The following is a 19804-nucleotide window of genomic DNA, read 5'->3' as shown; positions in this document are numbered from 1 at the left end:
AGTTAAGTTCATGTGGCACAATTCAGAGTAAACTTTACAAGAGAAGCAAAATAATACATTAGATCCTCTTAAGCAAAATTATTTGGGAGGCTCTGTCCCCACATCGTTAACATTGGGGGGTCTCCCAAAGCCGCATGGAGTCGGCGCCTATGAGTAGACTAATCGGAAATGGACCTATAGTTTGAAGTGAGATCCGAACCACTGTGCAACGTGCCTCCCTCTTTGAGAAGTGTGCTTGTCTGTCTATTTTCACTAACTTCTATGTTTCTTTCAATTTACTAACCCCCCCCCCCCCTTTCCCTCTTGCCGCTCAATGCGAACCTTTACCGGACCGGAGTTCACAACATTCTAACTGCAGTACACCTTGACAACTGATCTACGTATTACACACGCCTGAAAAAATATACAGGGTGTTCTTCAAGGTACTTTACAACTTTGATTTCATACAGCACAACTTATAATTGACAGAAACATACCATGTCCCATTTGAATTACCAACAGATGAAGTTTTATTGTGTATTAGTCTACTTTAACATGGAGCGTACAATATCTAATCGAAATTCAAACTCTGCCATACCCTCTCTAGCATATCCCTGCCATCATCTTAATCAACACCTGACAAAGAAAACTTTAGGCGTTGGTGAATCACCTACAAAAAAGTATATTCCTCTATGTCAATCACAAGTTGTGCTGTATGACTTCGAAGTTTTAAAGTACCTTTTGGGACACGGTGTATAGCGAGTGAGCTTCCTTCCTAACTAAAACTTTTTGAATCCAGAGACATGTATTTTGAAGCGATATTAGTTTTCACTGTCACAGGCGCATTGTACCTGAGCAATTCTCTTAAGATTTTTCAGATATTTGCTTGTTCTTATGTACGTACAACACTACATGTACAAAATACAGTTTCTTTATCTTAACATTAGCAAAACAAACGCAGCTACTCAAAATCCACGGCAATGTAGTAAATTATGCTTGATTTTTTTTTATCCTTTAATTTCTTCTGGTATTGACAGCCCCTCACTTATTTTGTTTGAATCCACAGCCAGGTCTTCTGAAGCGGGGCTGTTAGTTACGTCACTAAAATTAATGCAATTTCTGCGTCAAAACATTGTAATCAATGGTAAACAAGTTGAGCTACGCAAGTTTCGAATTGTTTCTCTACTTATTTAGTTAGGTTATTTGTAACGATAAGGTTGAATTGATTAAGTGTTTCAGAAAAATTTTCCAGGAATAAAACTCAGGACGACTTGTTTCATAGCCTAACCACTTCACCAAAGGAGTTTATTGTAAATATTCGCAACTTTACTTCAAGTTTATTTAATTACCTGCAAGCATAACGGTGGGATTTTCAGGTGGCATTCCCTTACCCAAGTCGAAGGAAATCATTTACCAACGCCAGTGTTTGATAGTAAGTTGTCAATCAGCTCCCTCAACAAAAATGTTATGTGTAATGATATGGTTGAAATTAATGCATTAATGTCCTTATAATCTATAGTTATCGACTTTTCTTTCAAAGTTGCGAGTACTCTGGAATTTATCATGTCAGCCAATTGTAAACAAGGGATTTTAAGTGAGTTTCAAGAATGTAGACAAATTCAATATTTGTCATAGAAATATATAGAATTTCCACACTAAATGCAACATGTGAGAATTCGAGATATGCCGTAGCAGGTGGTTTTTTGATCATCTGACACGTAGTGATAACCACGTATCCTGGACAATTCTCAACGGAGACAAAACTGTCATTTTGCCTTTGCACATAAAGTCGGTGCACGTTTTAAAAGTCAAGACCAATTCTTCATCTGCCCGAGGCACTTCAATAGTTTCACTAAAGAGCAAAGTTAATTATTATATGTTTACAGGATGCAAGAGACTAATGTACTAATAGCAAATGAAATTAACACTTGAATATTTTTAGCCTTGTACTCACCGATCTGGTGCCCACTATCACTTTCGTTCCGCCTTTCGCGTTGAGGACGAACTGCAAAAAAAACACGTCCAATACTAAATCCGTCAAGAACGCGGTCGACACTCCATACGCACACGACAGCAAAACGTCCCCTCCAACCTAGCAACGTCACCTGTATGCCGCAGACACACACCACGAGCTTCTTCCCTCACTGACCAACACACTCTTCCGCCAGGTGAATACGTCAGCTGATTTCCCCTATCCCGCTGTTCACTCCCCTACGAAAACTCACGATACAACACCGACGTCATTCAGGGAGCAGTGGTGCCAGCCGCAAGAACTTCCCACTAAATTTTCATTACATTACGTAGGAGTAAAAGTGTATAAGTGTAGTAAAACATAGAGAACGCTGCGGGGAGAGAGGCGTGTGTTCATCGGCGAGTCAGTTTACTCACACGCTGATCGGAAACACTTGGTAAATAAACAAACTTTTACACAAATATGAATTTCTCATGAGGTAACCAAGGCTGTTGTAAATGTATATACTTCCCATAAAATATACATAGAAAGGGAATGGGATGTATAATTATTGCCAAGCAAATTGTCAATCACACTACCATGTTTAATTTCTTTGTTTACCCAACGAGAGCTTCAAGAACTGAAACTAAACGACAACCAAGCTGCTGATAATCTCTACACCAGCATCCGTAAAAATCCATTTGTAAATACACGTAGGATAGAAAAGAAAGAGTAATGAAAACAGTATTGTGCACGAATGGGAGAGGAAAGAAGAGTTTACAGGATTATTGTTGGGAGACCTGGTAAGAGACCTGTAGGAAGACCAAGAAGGGATAACGTTGAGATGGACGTACACGATGGAAAAGATTGGATAGATCTTGTTCAGAATAGGGGCAGATGGAAATCTTGTGTTGCTGCAGCCATAAACCTTCGGGCTTAAGGCTAGAGAGTACCTAGCAATACTTGTGCATCCCACTTTATCCCTCCACTTCCCCACTCACTGTTATGCTAGCAACATTACTAGAGCGAAAGTATTGAGTTTGCAACAATGACATATTTCTTGGCGTGGCCGGTTTAAATCATAGTGATACTTCAAATTGGATTTAGTCAAACCTTTTTAACATTTTAGTGTACACAGAAAAGTACAACAATAACTTGCTTTAATGTTACTGGCATGGCAATAACTTCACAGTTTATTTCTCTTACCACTGCTGTAATTTGAAATCGCTGCATAACTTCAAAGAAAATGTTATATTAACAATTTTACTGCTGATACATATTGCACAAAATCTTAGAAAGGAAATTGTATTGGCGGAGGTCAGGACATAACTTGTTCTTCAACAACAGGGCTTGTTATCCTTCACTTGAATTCAGTAAAACTCCCGACTGGTTAAATGAATGGTAATGCTATGTATCGTTAGCATTCTAGTCATGCGCTCTCACTCACCGGCGTGACATGTTGCCCTTGCAGACAAGAAAACTGCAAAACTGAGTTCACCGTCTTGCTGGTGTTATCTTCAAGCAGGGTTGCACAGGTAAAATCTGAAATTATCGAGGCGAAACGAAATGAACAAAATTTAGGGGTAATAACTACGAACATTGACTTTTCGCAAACGCGACAACACCTAAAGATGCTAATTGTCTCAAAAAAGTGTTTATGATTGCGCAATGACATGTTCTCAACACAGTTTTCATGTATTCGAATTCGCGAATGCTAATTGTGGCCTTTTTCGCGAATTTCAACATATTTCGTTCTTGGAAAACGACAAATACCGCGAAAATTTCACATTCACATTTCTTGTGTTTTAGGCAGGTTTATAACGTGCACGTTCTCCAAAATTTTATCGCAAAAGTACTATGATGCGTGTTATACATGGAAAATTCCTACAAGTACCTGACACCACGTGTAAATAAATGTTTCGCACGATCTTTCAACTTCAATCGGAATGTTTTGCATCACCGAGCAAAGTTATGGTGTTCTGACGAGAGATCGAGTGCGTGCATAATCGTCACACAGGAGGCGTAACATCGGGGTTTGTTGCACGAGAAATAGTGAGAAATAACTTCCTCTTTCGTCTCGTCTCTATCATGGTGGGTTATTACAGAAGGGAGATTCAACCTTTCGTGGTGTTGCCAACGCCAATGTATATCATTGGTGTTCTCTGCACGACTTCGTTAAAATTTGTTTGCAGCTTATGAAACTGTCAAGAACAGTAGACCATGTGACCTACGAATTAATTGATTGATTGAATTGCTTTATTTTACTTCGCTTCTTGTGCCACTTTTGGATAATTTACGAAGATGAGGATGAGTGATGATATGATGAAATTGATGAATGAACACTCAGAAACATACATGCCCAGGCCAGGATTCGAACCCGGGAACCCTGGCCAAAAAAGTTAAAAACATAACACCACTTTTGAGAAACAATAACACCCAAAAATGAAGGTCCCTAGCAGGGTAGATAAAAATCATGATTGTTATTTAAAAAATCGTTTTTGTTGATTTTTTTATTTAAATCGATTATTTTTTTAAAAAAACATGTTTAAAATTGCTTGCATGGTTTTTGGCACCATGCACATAGATATATGTTTTTTATAGAAAGGCTTTCTCTAGTAAATGACCCTGTAAAATATTTGAACGGTTTGATTAAAGCAAATTAAAAATATACGTAAACATACATTTTTCTGACTAACTACTATGGAAATGTTCGTTGAGTTTGCTAATTAAACTAATAATAATTTCAGTAACTTTTCTTCCAGTTACACTAAAACATTCTGGATGTAGTCTATAATTGTAACTTAAAATATTAGCTTAAATATTTTTATAGTCTTTGTACCTGAATTTTGGAGATTTTTCTAATGATAGTTTAAAAAAAATATCAGCTGCCATGTTTATTTACAGTTTAATGAAATTTACACTATTTATGGTTTACCATCATTAGTATTTTGTATATTTTTCTACACAAAATGTTTTCTACTTTTGCCCATAAAATTATTGATTTTTAAATCGAGAGAAATCCTGTGTTCACATTTCCTTTCGTATGAGCTTCACACCATCAGTACATATATTTTATTTCCTTTATTTTCCTATCTTAGAGCCTAATAATCACCATTAAATGATTACGAGATTAATGTACTTTCACCAAAAGTGTTTCTGATATCTACAAAATCATTATGTACATTATTCTATAAATTATTTATTTAGAGTGATTTAAATCAATGATTTTTTTTAAAAAAATCACCTGATTTAAATCATTCCACCCTGGTCCCTAGCAATAACTAACTCACTCTGAATACTAAATGCTCTGATTCAGATATATTTCGCACACCACATTCGTCTAACACGATCACCGTTGCTGGAACGAGCTTGAGATCGTTCCCGCTCTGGACAGGATTCGAATGGGGAACATTCGGTATCGAGATCGCAATAGCGACGCTCAGCCATAGAGTGATAACAAATTATTTTCAGTCGTTTGTTGGAGTTAAAGTCCTTAAAGTCCACTTCATTCACAGATAGGCTGATCGGGATTGGATCTACACTTTAAAGTGGGAATCCGAACCACTATGTACCTTCGCCCGGTATCGAACCCGGGATTCCATCATTACAAAGCGACGACTATACCACTGCGGGAGGTATGTTGTTGTAGCTTTTGAAGATGTCGGTTGGAAACACTGTAGAGCACACACTGGTACCCTCGTGTCTCGTCTACACTGAAATGAGGGTGCCTTGTAATGATTATTTCTAATGTAATGAAAGAGAAATGTACACTCACAGGCAGTACAGGGTTGTAATGATTCCATTGAAAGTTAATGGGATTATTACAACCCAGAAGTGTCCGTGACTGTACATGTTCCTCCAATGATTAACTACTTTGTAAGCAGTGTATTTAATGAATCTTATGGAAATCGTGAAAATCCCTCAGAGTACTCTACCGGTAAGAGCAAGCCTTACGTGTTTGTGCATTTTCGTAAAGGCAAGAGATTAGTGAAATGTATGTAGGGATGAGTGATAGATAATACGAAAAAGCAGAGACAGAGAACGAATGTGAAAGTCAAGGAACAAGCACTTTGGAAATATTACAAATACGGAGTGGTTCATTGAAGGGCTCGGATGTAAAACATGGAGAGTGATATTTTGGTTATTTTTGAGTTACAAAGTAAAATGTGCCATCCTTCAATTTTCGAGTGAAATTGCCATGTCATACAATTTGCATCGGGCACAGTGAAGCCTTGTGAAATTGGCAAACACAACACGAAAACAATTTATCTACAGTATGGCTTCTAATAACCTTTTTTCTTAATGAACTCAGAAATGACCAAAATGTCACTTACCATGTTTTACACCCGAACCCTTCAATTGTTCTCAAGATAATCATCACGTTGAGCTTGATGTTCAGCGAATCAAGGTTCAAATCCTGGTCTGGGTGCTCCTTTGCCAGTCCCTTCGTCAGTCTCGTTTACTGCTCTACCAATAAGGGAAAACTCCTTTATGACGTTATCGAATTTTCAATCCTAAGTAAACGAAAGGAATGTTGATCAGTAGCATGCATACAATCCTAGCCCTTGCGTTGCCAAAGTGAGTTTCGGTCTGTGTTTGTATCATCACGAAGAGGAAAACAGTACATACCTAAAGCAGAGCCTTAATTATTAAGGTTGTTAAAGTTTCTGACAAGGACGCAAGGAAGTTAAGTTATGAATATGAAGGGGAACATTTTCGTCTGCAGGTACTGCGAGATGAGTAAATAAGTGACTGTCCACTGTAGTTCGCGGATTGGCTGCGGTCTATCTCGGTACGACAGTAATCATCGTTCACCCTCATCGCCGCGGTCACACAAACGTGGCAGAAAAGCGACGTAAGGTAAGAAAAAATAGCAAATATGGCACACTGCAATTTTGGAATTTTTAGTAGTTATCTGAACACATGCTTATAACACTTGGTGGCTGGGGAAAATATTACGCAATCATTTAACCCAGTTTGCGGGTGACGTCATACCCGCCGACTGCAGGTTGAGCTCATGTGGCATTATCTTCCCTCACTTCTCATGCTTCCATGTCTTGGGAAGTTTCCAGCCGTCCTATTGGTTCAATTTCGTGTGTTGCTGTCGACATAGCGTGCGGTACGTCTGGCCATCGACCTTGAAGAAATGTACAAGGATGCCAACCTTGTATTAACTTTTTCGGGTATGCTTTATCATGCCTCTTTATATTTTCATAGACGTCGCTTTTTACCTCTTTACATTAATCGTGATGATGATTAATTTAATTAATTAATTAATTATAATTATAACCGGTAGCGCAATAAACTGTAGAGCCAGGGCCTATTTACCAACTGCAACCTACCGAGGCGGGAGATCATACAACCAGTTTCCCACACAGCACACAAATGTCCAAAATAACGTATCCACTGGATATCTTTTGGAAATTTGTGTCGTAAGTTCTGGATATTCAATAGATATCCAGGAATGTCCAATTGACATCCACTGGATATCTGCTGGATATCCATTTGTCCACACACGTGATATCCAAAAGATATCCAGAAATGGATATGTTTGGACATTTTTGGATCACTTCTGAACTCAAGTGGGACGTAATATGTACATTATGCTTTGATTTAGTCTTTTTTTTTACGTACTTTGGATATTGTGTAAACAAGAGAAGTACAATTTTTGATCTCATCTGGATATTATTTCGATATGAAAGGAAACATGCAACAATCAACCACCAATGTTTGTTGTTAATTTTCTTGCTCCCCCTTAAAATAGGCACTAGTCAAGTTTGATAGTTCAATGAACTAACCGTTCTGTAATTACGCACTGGTAATGATCAGGCTGGAAAATTCGTATGACCTAACTCTGAGTACATGTGTCAGCTTTTCACCAGCACACAGCTCCTGATTATATAGTCATGAATCAGAAGGGTTGATCATGGGAGATTCATTTTATTTATTGCATTACATTTTTTTCTTATCCTTGTATCTTATTGTTCACACATCTTTCGAAGGGTATCAAAACACAATTTTTCAGTATATTTATAATCAAATATACCATTATTTGTGTCACGAAAACTTAAGTTTCTTTTATACATTTTGCGAGCGCCATCTAGCGACTGCAGGTAACATCAACATCATAATGAATCCACATTTCACTTCATAGCACTGTATTTCGGTTTTCATTTCATTTTGTCATTATTGTTTATGTCTAATGAGTATCTCTATTGTTATATTGACTGGGTGTGTCTATTGTTATATATATTTTTTAAATGTACCCACCCACGCTAAGTACCACATAATTATACTTCAAGCTTGCGTCCAGCTTGCCATATCAAGCTTGCTATCGTAAGCTTTCCGCAAGCTTGTGTGCTATCTGGGAATATTCCTTGGAGATTTGTGATGCTATAACCGAGCATTTGCCCGATTCTTGTATGCAGTGTATTGTAGCGTTTCTGATTCTAAGATTTTTAAAAGTTTCAATCGCTGCAGAGGCAGCCATCTTGGAGGTATGATGTCACACAGACAATACGCCACAATAGTAGGCATCAACAAAATATCACAGGCAGTAATTTCCCCCCTTTAAATGCCAGAATGTCAAGTAAAGTGTAAAATATGCATAGAATCCTGGCAGAAAAGGGGAACGAAATAGTTTCAATAGATATATATCTCCATAACAGTGTGAGATATGAAAAAAACTGTTAGAATCAATTTTGTTCCTTTTTTAATTATAAACAAAACACGTATCTATAAAAACTTCCAAAACCACTATTAAAGGAGTTATGATGGATTTTGTTAGTGCATGAAGCGGTAGCCATCTTGGATTTATGACGTCACACAGGCCTTCTGCATCAATTGCGGGCAAAACATTTGGTAGTACGTTATTGTGTACCACACTAGCAACATATTACCGGTAGTCATATGTTCCCTTCATTCAAAAACCCACGGGATTACAAATGCCCCTGGACTATAGGATGTAAGAGAAAAAATAATGAAAATTGTCATGGACAATTTGCACGGTAATACTCATGGATTCCACTGTACAGCACTCTATATTGAACTCTTAATATTATTTTGATTCTCCCTGAAATAGTTGAATATATCGTTGGGAGGGCTACTTTTACATTATGGTAATCTACTCGTTCATCAGGAAACCGAACAAACGGAACGTGAAGGAACCCCAGTTGATATAAATAACCAAAATTGGAGAAATCTGTCGGAGCTAAGGCTTCCCACCCTGGTCTATCTGAAACCAGACCTCTTTTTGACGATGGTGCAGCATTCCACCGTGGACAATGACCTTCGTGAGACAAACAGGCATATTTATGAAAAGATGGCAAGAAGATGTCTCTCTCGCTCTTTTCTCCGTATCAAATATCCACTTCCAAGGTTGATAGTCTGTGCTAACTGACAATGCAGAAGTTCCTATGCGACATGCCCTGCTGTTAGTTTGTTCGCGTGTCAGCTGTTACTGGTGTTTCCTCTGGCCAAAGTCCAAATTGAATTAACTTCAACTGCTTGTAATAATTTCATACGGATTGTAGTAGCACGCACGGAATTATTAAAGAGGGCAGAGGGGCCGGTACCCCCTTTTGCGACTCTCAGAAGTCAGAGAGACTTCCAATCCCATTTTATAACTCTCGTTCTGCTCTACAAGATGAGACTATGGTATTTTATGCAGCTGCTCAAGAAGAGTGAAAATCGTTTATTTTTCTGTCCATTTTTTTAATAAAACATGAAAGAAAAGGAAAGAAAAAGGTGCTGAAGCATCAAAGAGGGGGTGGAAAGGGGATAAATGTACTAATCTCACGAAAAGGTGCAAAAAAAGTGTGTTCATTTTACTTGATTTCATGTCCTAAAATACATATCTCAAACGATCGGTATGAAAACAGCTATATTCTTGAAAAGATGCTGCACCTTAAAATCCGTTCCCTAGTGATCACCTCCACAGATTACTAAAACTATTTCATTGTATTCTTCCGCTTTCATTACTACCGTGCTGTTGCTCCGTAAGAAAATATTCACAATTTATTTTAACTTTGTTGCACGAGAAACTGGTAGTTTTAAAGCTGAGAACAGTTTACGGGCTTTGCCTGTATAGGTACAGTCAACGGCAATAAAAATGAGACACCCAGATCCTGAAATACTCACTTCTCTGCAAGACGTTATGCGTGTTGCCTAACTCTACGGCGGTAGTAGAGGTTGCTAATGAAAATTTGTTATTAAAATGAACTTATCGCCGTGGAGTTAGGCAACACACATAACGCCTTGCAGGGAAGAGAGTATTTCAGGATCTTGGTGTCTCATTTTTATTGCCGGTGATTGTACATTTCGCAAACATATGTGCCATAATATTATAATCAGAACAAAAGGATTAATCCGATTTATTAAATTACGAAACAGTTGGTTTTCCGAAGCAAATCTCTGAGCCTGAGTAAATAACAAGTGAATGTATTGATGTAGTTAATTTTCACTGTAATTTCCACATTTCAACAGTGCGCAGAATTCCTTTTTCTCTTGGCAAACTAAGGAACCCAGTTTATTTTCTTCTATAAATTATCACTGGTTAAGCAATCGGCTTACTGCAAAATTATTGTTACAAAGTTAATTAAAATGTTGTGTTCTGTCACATATTTTAGAATTCAATTACTGTGCTCTAAAATATATAACAGTAATGATCAACTTTTTAAAGATTTATATGGTTTGGTAACCAACAAAAATTTATGATTTTGTGCTGACATCTATGAATAAAAAATACAAGCTTGATATTTTTAAAGTGTGATCAAGAGTGTGTCTGAAGTGTGGGTGTAATGTGGCAGGGTGGCATTCTCAAAGGCGGCACTGGGAAATTGTTCGTTGTCCCAGTTGGCTATTCCGGCCCTGCATATACTGTAGTTGTTACAGAGGTATAGGCGCGCCCAGGGGAGTGGTTCAATGGCTGTTAATAACCCGTCATTCCCTCTGGTATATAAAAAATAGTCGATACGTGAATAGATTGAAAAAGTATCTTTGACTGGTTGAAACTGCGAGTCATTCCTTCTTAACATACTACTACTACTACTACTACTACTACTACCACTACTACTACTACTACTACTACTACTACTACTACTACTACTACTACTACTACTACTACTACTACTACTACTACTACTACTACTCCTCCTCTCTCTCTCTCTCTCTCTCTCTCTCTCTCTTTCTCAATATATATATATAGCGTAATTACAGTATTGAGAATGATGACATTGTTACTGTCCTGAAGAGTGAGCTCTGTGAACAACGTTGTTTTTGGGCAATTCAAGAATAACGGGAGTTCCGGGTGTGACACGGCGGTAAAAGCTTGGCCTACTACCACACAACTTGAAGAAACCGAGAATTTCTAGAACTTTTTTATCCATCATATTTTTTGAGGGTGAAATGTAGATTGTAACCTTTCACCTCATATATTTTATTCCAGCGAAAACATTTTTATTTTTACTGTTATTAATTTTTTTAGAAAAAGTTCCGTGTGTGACCACTCAAAGTTCGGGTGTGACCTATGTGAATACCTCAATAACTCCATTGAATACCATATTACTCACCTAATACTTTAACTGAACAATATCAAAGGGGAAAAGAACTTCCTCAACTCATAAATTTTAATAATAACCAAATTTATTTGTGAAAATTACAATTTTATTGGGCATTGCTTACACACAAGTCTTAATGTAAAAAGACAACCTTTATCACATTTTCCACTTGTATTTGTATTTGTTAAAGCTATTCAAGGACATGTAAATATCAAATTGGTAACTATTTAGTGTCCCGCACTAAGCTAAAGCTAAAGTTTAATGCTGTTTAAATAGTATTTGGACTAATTTTACTTTTTGAAGTGATAGGATCACTTTGTCATGGATTGGCCCCACTTTCTCTTTCCCATCTTTCTCTCTTCCTGAAGCCACAGCCGATCGGCACTAGGGAGGGGCAACTGGGGCACTCGCCCGAGGCCCCGTGCTTCAGGGAGTCCAGTCCCAGATAAAAATAATTGTTCGTGTACGGTTTTTTATGAGTTTATATGTGACTGGTGCTTCCAATTAAGCAACTAATCTGATTTTTCCTGACTTCACGGATTGTTTTGACATACTTAAAAGCATACAAAGTTACTGAAATCATATTCTAAAGAAAGTATCGTGTTCAAACATTTCAATCACAAATAGTTAATATTCCCTATTCATTTAACTATAGAAAGAAATCATGAAATGAAAATGTTATTTTTATGAAACAGTGAAAATTCAATGAAAAGTAAACAAAATATAATAACAATGGAGAATGCTTTTGTATATAATTAAAAATTGGTACCTTGATAGGTAAAATGATAGATATATAACACACCTAGATTTGTAATTAAATATAATGAACGTTGCACCAGTGGCACATCGCAAATGAACGAAACAATTAGAGCTTAGAAACTTTTGTTAGCCTCCCATAATTCTTAGTTTTAGACGTCAGCACGTTCTGCTTATTACTCTTAGATAATAATACGAAATGTGTACAATGAATTAATTGTATATTAATTGAAAGGCTCGGGGCTAAAACATGGTAAGTGACATTATGGTCATCATTGAGTTTATTCGACAAAAAGGTTATTAGATGCTATAATGTAGATACATTGTTTTCGTGTTGTGTTTACCAATTTCAGAAGCGTTCCGTGAGTCCAATGCATGGTAATTACATGTGAAAATTGAAGGATGACTCTTATTACTTTATAAGATAATGGCCAAATATCACTTACCATGAGCCTCCTCGATGGCGCAGTGGTAGCGTCGTCGCCTTGTAATCAAGGGGTCCCGGTTCGATACTCCGGTGAAGGTACAAGTGGTTCGGATCCCACTTTAAACTATAGGTCCAGTCCCGATTAGCCTTACTGTGCATAAAGTGGACTTAAAACATCAATCCAATCAAGCACTTACCATGTTCTACTCCCGAACCCTTCATCTGTAATAATGTTGAAGTTGTAATTGTATAGGACACCTGTAATCAGACTAAGAAACATAAATTTCTGATGTTTTCAGACGTCTGCAAGCCTTTAGTTATAGGCATCGCGTTTATTGTATGCCCCTGGCCCTAGGCCATCTTGTCTCAAGCAAATACACGTAATTAATCGTATGATATGTTTCTCGCACTGTAAAATTCAGGACTTCGTGAACTATTCAGTGAATGATTGCATACTTTTAAATCATTCTTGTCCGTTTTACTTATTCTGAGAAACCTTTCTATTTAAGAACCAAGCGAACGAGATATTCTTCCTTTTTTCAGTTATTTGTTAAAGAGTGTGATGCAATTCTGGTGTCCTTACATAACAGTATCGAGAGATGTGAAAGTCTGTTGAACTTGAAGTGAACATGAGAAATTGTCATTCGTTCAAAGTGTTATTAGGTTTTAAGAAGAAAAAAAGTATGCCATAATAGAAGGAAAGTATATTAACATATTATAGAAATAAAAGTGAGATAAACTTGTTTTCACTTTGCACCTCCATCAATGCAAATTAGAACACACTTAGTGAAAGTTCATGCATTCTTTCATAGATGGCACTGACCTCAACTGAAAATTACGTTGCTTTATTTCTATTGCAAGCTCAGCAATCTATTATTTCTATGTATCGAACATTTTTTAGATTATTTCAGGCAATAGAATCTCTACCACATTCGTTTACATGCTCGGCATTGCGGCGCCAAAAGGGGGTGAGGGTGTCAAGGGCTCGCACCACCCTTCCGTACCTAAAATGAAGTTTCTAAAAAGATTTTAACTCTTTCATGATCTCTCTTTGAAATAAAATTAATCTTCCTAATATGAAACTTGCAGCTTTTCTTTTTCTCGTTTGGTTACCTGGAAATGTTTTAAGTTCATTGCAGCATGTGTCAAATTTTCAATAAAACTTACAAAGCTAAATTGATTGTGAGTGCCAATATTAAATAAGAAAAATAAAAATAGATTAGATTTTGATCAATGAATAGAAGCTCGTTGTTTGGTTTGATTTGGTGTTTTAAGTCCACTTTATGCACAGTAAGGCTAATCGGGACTGGACCTACAGTTTAAAGTGGGATCCGAACCACTTGTGCCTCCACCGGGTATCGAACCCGGAACATCTTGATTACAAGGCAATGACGCTACCACTGCGCCATGGGGGAGGCCGTAGAAGCTCGTTGTGTGGGAAAATTTGTTTCAAGTCCACTTCATACGAGAATAGAATAATCTGGACTGGACACGTAGTTTAAACCAGGCTACATACAAATAAGAACCGAACCTATTTCACTGTTCAGGCTAGAAGTGAATCTACTTTGATAAAGAAGTCGCAAGTTTCAAAGTTACAACGGTAATGGAATTTCTTTACAACTGGTTATGCACGTATCTAGGGCAGATCTTCAATGTTGTGCCAATCCCTAAAACAATTGCTAATTTGAAAAATGAAATGTTACTCAATAATAGATACACCGTAAAAGCAGAGGAAGAAAACTGAACGAAACACATACTTACCAGCATTCTTTTGTTCTCACAATAAATTATGCGCCACGATCAACTTCTCCAAAACAGGTTCAGGTATGTAGACGACCTTTCCCCCAACTCCTTACTTCTATGCACGAAGGTAAAACAGTTTCCTTTGTATGCAGTGGCCGGAAAGCGAGGAAACCTTACTACCGAGGCTTACAGTGAAGAAAGGAAAATAAGCTAAATTGCCTTGAAGTGAGCACCGGTCCCAGGCATTGCTAAACATTGAAGCACTATTAAGTTCACTGTCTGTATGTTAATGTGAGAACGCTTCTTTATCTCGTCATCTACTTTCTCTTTTTTTAAGTGTGTGCCAAAAGCTATGTCAAATGGGAAAACAGCAAATGAAGTTGACACGCTGTGAAACTGCAAAGCGTTAAAAACATGGAAACAAAAGACAGTCGAGCAAAAGATTACAGCGCTGCAGTTGGAAGACAGTAAGGAGTGCAAATGATAGCAAATGAAAGAGAACCAGACTCCTTTCCGTTTAGTTTCGTAGTCAGTAAGGTGATCAACATGGGCGTCCTGAAGGGGAAAAGAAGGGCTTGGTCCTTTTGGAAAATGAAATCCCCTAATTAAATCATTCACGTATGTAATTTCATTGCAGTCATAGTAGCTAATATTAGTAGGCCCTTAGACTGCTAATTGCATGTAAAACGGATACAGATTGTCGTAGTAACATGATAACTTCAAACTGAAGCAGTGTTTGCTTCATCCCCCCATGTTAAATAACATTTTCATTGTAGATATGTGTTCATTTTAAACCTATATAATGACCCCCAAATAACAGTAATCTCTTAGCTAAAATTGCTACGTGATTTTGCAATATACTTTTGTCATGCAGCAGTAACTTCAATTTACTTGCAAACAATAAATACAACTCCTTTTAAATCAAATAGCTACCCACCCGGTGGAGGCTTATAGTGGTTCGGATGAAACTTTTACACTGTAGGCCCAGTCCCAATTAGCCTTTCTGTGCATAAAGTGGACTTAAAAATAAACTCAAACAAATAGTCATGTGCTTATGTGATCAGAAATAAGGTTTTGGCGCTAATGAAGAGGGACGGCCCAGGCTCCTGTTTGACGCACCCCTGTCTAGGAGGAAGTTAAAAACCTCCTGAAATATTATAAATAGATGTAGGTTATCGACCTCAATGCCATTGTAAAGGTTGCTGCTAAGGAAAGCATTAAGAGAATAATCTTACTTTCTTTCCTTCTGTGATACAATGTCCGGTAGTGACCTAATATTCATGATTCGATACAGAAGGCAATGAGTGTGATATTGAATGGATTCGTGTCATTTCTCTTCCTGCTTGAAGCCTACGAGGAAGCACGTGGTCCTGTTCATGCCAGGCTAATTAACAAACTCACAATTCAACACCGTTGCATTGGCATGCTTGTTGCAAAAGAAACAAGACTGCCATACCGTTTGTCTCAAACAGAGCAGGGCGTACACAGTGTAGTGAATGATGAAGACGATGAAATAGATATGGTAAGAGAAAGAAATAAACTTCTACGCGCTACCACAGATCATCGGTTTCATAGTACGTTATATTACCATTCTTCCACGGAGGATGGTTATACCTTAAGCAGGATTCGTACAGTAAACCATTGGCTGTGCAGCACATACACCGTCTCTACTCTAGCACAAATATTATCCCTTCACATGTATACATATTTTTTTCCTAGTAGCTCAATTGTAACTCTGTTTATCTAATATTTACATTCCATATTATGCACATAATTTAAACTGAACATAAGGCAACATTGAAAGTGCGTGATGAAATTATATTACTGCACAATTGTAACACATTCAGCAAATAATAATAAATACAACAACACCTGACAACGCATTCCGCAAGAGTACTGGATTATTTGTCACCTACTAAACGAAAATGAAGTCGAAGAAAATGTTTTCATCATACAAACTTTCACCAATCGTAAAGTCATAACATCTTACAAAACAATGTAGGGAAATGTTACAGATTGCCTATAGCAGAAAAATGTTTGGTATTCGCATTAGGCAAGAAGAGTAAGGATCATGTCATTGTTTGTGTAACGTGAATGACGCGTCAATGAAATGTTACACGCAACTGCTGACCAAATCACACATATGTACTGCTTTCTCAAGTCGGATTTGTTTAATGTTTATGGAAAGTCCAACTTTAAAATGGAGAAAGCTGTGAACTTCACATACATTTCCCGTTTATTTGTAGTAATATATTAAAGTATAATAGCTAAATGGATGATAATGGCATACGATAACATTGTGGAATACGCCCCATAAGTCTTTGCTTGTAAGCAAGAGATGGCCAATTCTATGACAGTACGTAGTTTGCGGTGTATGTGAGGGCATATGCTGATGTATTTGTGTGACATAATTATTTATTACTTGCTTCAAATATTTATTCCTTGATATGTCACGCCTGAGTATTAATAGCATTTTATGTATGTTTGGTTTTAAATGAAGACGTTGCCTTCTTTAAAATAATATTTTGACATTGATTTATTGATTTTCTTTATTTTACTTCGCTCTTGTCCCACTTTTGGCTAATTTGCGAAGATGAGGATGAGTGATGATATGATGAAATTAAATTGATGAATGAACACTCACAAACATCTATGCCCAGGCCGGGATTCGAACCGGGATCCATAGCGTCGTAGCTCGATGTGTCACGGGGATCGGCAATTTTGCCATTGAACTCAAAGAGGAAGTACTGTACAGAGTGATCACAAAGTCCCATTACCCCCTATGTATTACATAGATGTTAGTGAGCACAAAGTCCCAACAGAAGGTTGCTGCCACACGTTACGAGACAGTGGACGAACTTAAGGATGCTGTTCGACGTGCATTTACTGCCATCACGCCAGCAATGTTGAGGAGAATTTCCCATCGTACATGGTGGAGAATCATACTCTGTTATGAAAACGATGGTGTACACACAGACACTCTGGACTAAATCATAACGAATAGTCACACTACCTCCGAGTTGTCCTCTGCCATGATCTCACATTAATACAATGCGACCATCTATGACGATGTGGACACGCGATAGGGGGTAATGGGACTTTGTGATCACTCTGTACATTGTAAATATTAAACCATGCACTGTAATGACTTAACTATTAAGTCTTATTTCCATATTTTAAACACTACAGGTGCTGACCAAGATTGTTTCATTACCTGTGGTGTTTGTAAAGTAATGTGTAAATCTTGGTATGCAGTAGTAACTTATGCTTATAATGAGAGCATTGGGTGAATAAAATCAAGAGTTTCCCGTCTATCTGTGTCTTAGTCATGTAACGAAGACGTTGTATAGACAACATCGATGTGTTGAACTAACTACAGAAGAATGCAAAACGAAGCATTGAGAAACTGAAATGCGGCTTCATTATTCTTGAAAGGAGTTTTTTTTATCTCATTGATTGGATTGGATTACAGGACATACTTCATGTAACATCCAGTAGTGTACTTTTGTTTCGTTGACGAGAATTGTATTATTTGTATCTGCATGAAAATTGACAACCATTTGCAAACACGAAGAATTTCGTCATGAACCTTGAACAGTGCAGGAAGTGAGCTATCAACGTGGTGTAATACGAACTCTCTTTCAAATCTGACTACTTTTGGGCTGCGCAGAATTTACAATCTGTTGGTTTGCATATGATCTTATCTCTTGTGTATATTTCTGCGTTTGTAGTTCTTCAAAACAGGTTCATCCTCTTTCCTCATCAAGTAGCTCAAGTGCAAGGTCAAATCCTAAAAAACCGATACTTAATAATCGACGCATTCTAAAATTCAGTGAAAGCAAATAAGGCAGGAAATTGTACGCACGCAGCACGTTAAAAGCGCCATGAATTGCAATAAAATTATACCCCGCGGGAAGGTAATCTGTGCTATTATCACCATTCAATTTTTGCTGTGTAGCATGTTTCCAGTGCGTACATCCGTTCTTAAAGATTCAAGGTGGACGAGATCAACTTCTGAAATGACGGAACAAAAATGTCTACCTTTATCGTTGTTCCATATAACCAACCTGTCTGCTCACAGCACTTTTTACAAATCTTTTGTTTCACCAAAAATGTAATACTGCTCTCCGATCTGGTCTACGGCATGTCTCTCAAACTTAGATAGACTAAATTCCGTCCTAAATTTCATCCTGGCCATTGTTCGACATCGAATTCCGTTCACAAAACACTTGCAAAAGTCCATCCTTCTGCAAATTTTAAATATCGAAACTCCTCACGAGAGACATAGACTGGCAGACCATATATTCCTGCATAAAATAGTGAATGGCAACATCAGAAGTGATTGCCATCTTCAGGAAATTCACTTTCGAGTGCCCGCCCACTCAAGAAGCACTCAACTTTTGGCTTCTCAGAAGCCAAGATTGTGCCTCATCCAGCGTTCACTGTAATATAATTATCTAACAATTCAAATAGACATTTTTGAAAATCTGGCACGTTTTAGAAGACTGTTAAATTAAAAGTATGTAACTTTCTTAACCACATGTAATTTTATTTTGTTGTTATTTTCTGTTGTTAATACGTTTCAAAATGGCTAACGCTGTATTTGGAACCTTCTGTTAAATAAATAAATAGATAAATATTTTAGACATTCACTGGACAGCGAAACGGTTTCTGAAAGCTGAAGTTTCAACAGTTCGTATATGAAGCTCTCTGGCACACAAATAAAAAAGTGCAAGAGAAGAACAAGAACGTCTCCGAGCTCGTAACTAGAAAATTAAAACAACTTTCTTTCTTCGAATGTACGTAAATACATAACCATGAAACATACAAAATGATGTTTTCTGTCTTGAATCGGATCCGCAAAGAAAAAACGAAGTACGTATTCTAGCATTTGAGATACTGGGATATTCTGCGCCATTTGTACAACACAATTAATGACGCCAATTATTACTAAAAAAACATTGTGCAATGTTATTGCATTGTAATTAGACTTCGCATCTGAGTGTATTGATTCTATTTAACTTAAAATAAAATTAAAAGTAATAATAATAATAATAGTACCACACTACTTTATCTTGCATTATAAACGATCATCTAGGTTAGGCAGTAGGTCTACTATAGAATAAATATTACACATTTCTCTGTAACAGTTTTGTGCAATACTGTGAAAATTCATCATGTTCGAATGCAAAGCACAAACATTGCCGCAGAATGTCAAGTTTTAGTAATTTGCAACGTTGACCATTTCCTCGTTTTCGAATCAACACAGAATTTTCTTGCACATGATTTTCTGCTCGTCAAGCAGTAAAATTTGTAATGCCTATTTAAATATTCTGTCATTGTGAATAGGTTCTCCTTTTGCAAAATGAAACAGCTATTCATTCTACAAGA

At 37.3% G+C, this 19804-nt stretch overlaps 1 protein-coding gene across 2 annotated transcripts in view; it reads right to left on the bottom strand.

Moving 5' to 3' along the window:
* LOC145996562 (very long chain fatty acid elongase AAEL008004-like) overlaps positions 1 to 14493 on the bottom strand; it is a 129444-nt gene extending 114951 nt beyond the window's left edge. The window contains exon 1 of one of the 2 annotated variants that reach the window (XM_083133068.1): positions 14432 to 14493. The gene's annotated coding sequence lies outside the window, so the exon portion shown is untranslated. Of the gene's footprint in view, positions 1 to 1933; positions 2152 to 14431 lie in introns of those variants that run through there. The other variant, XM_083133062.1, reaches the window with a different exon arrangement.
* Between the last annotated feature and the right edge of the window lie 5311 nt (positions 14494 to 19804).

The sequence above is a fragment of the Lepisma saccharinum genome, chromosome 1 (assembly GCF_977018435.1).
Source record: "Lepisma saccharinum chromosome 1, izLepSacc3.1, whole genome shotgun sequence".
NCBI lineage: Eukaryota > Metazoa > Arthropoda > Insecta > Zygentoma > Lepismatidae > Lepisma > Lepisma saccharinum.
Note: the sequence above shows the minus strand (reverse complement) of the source record. Positions and strands in the feature narration are given on the sequence as shown.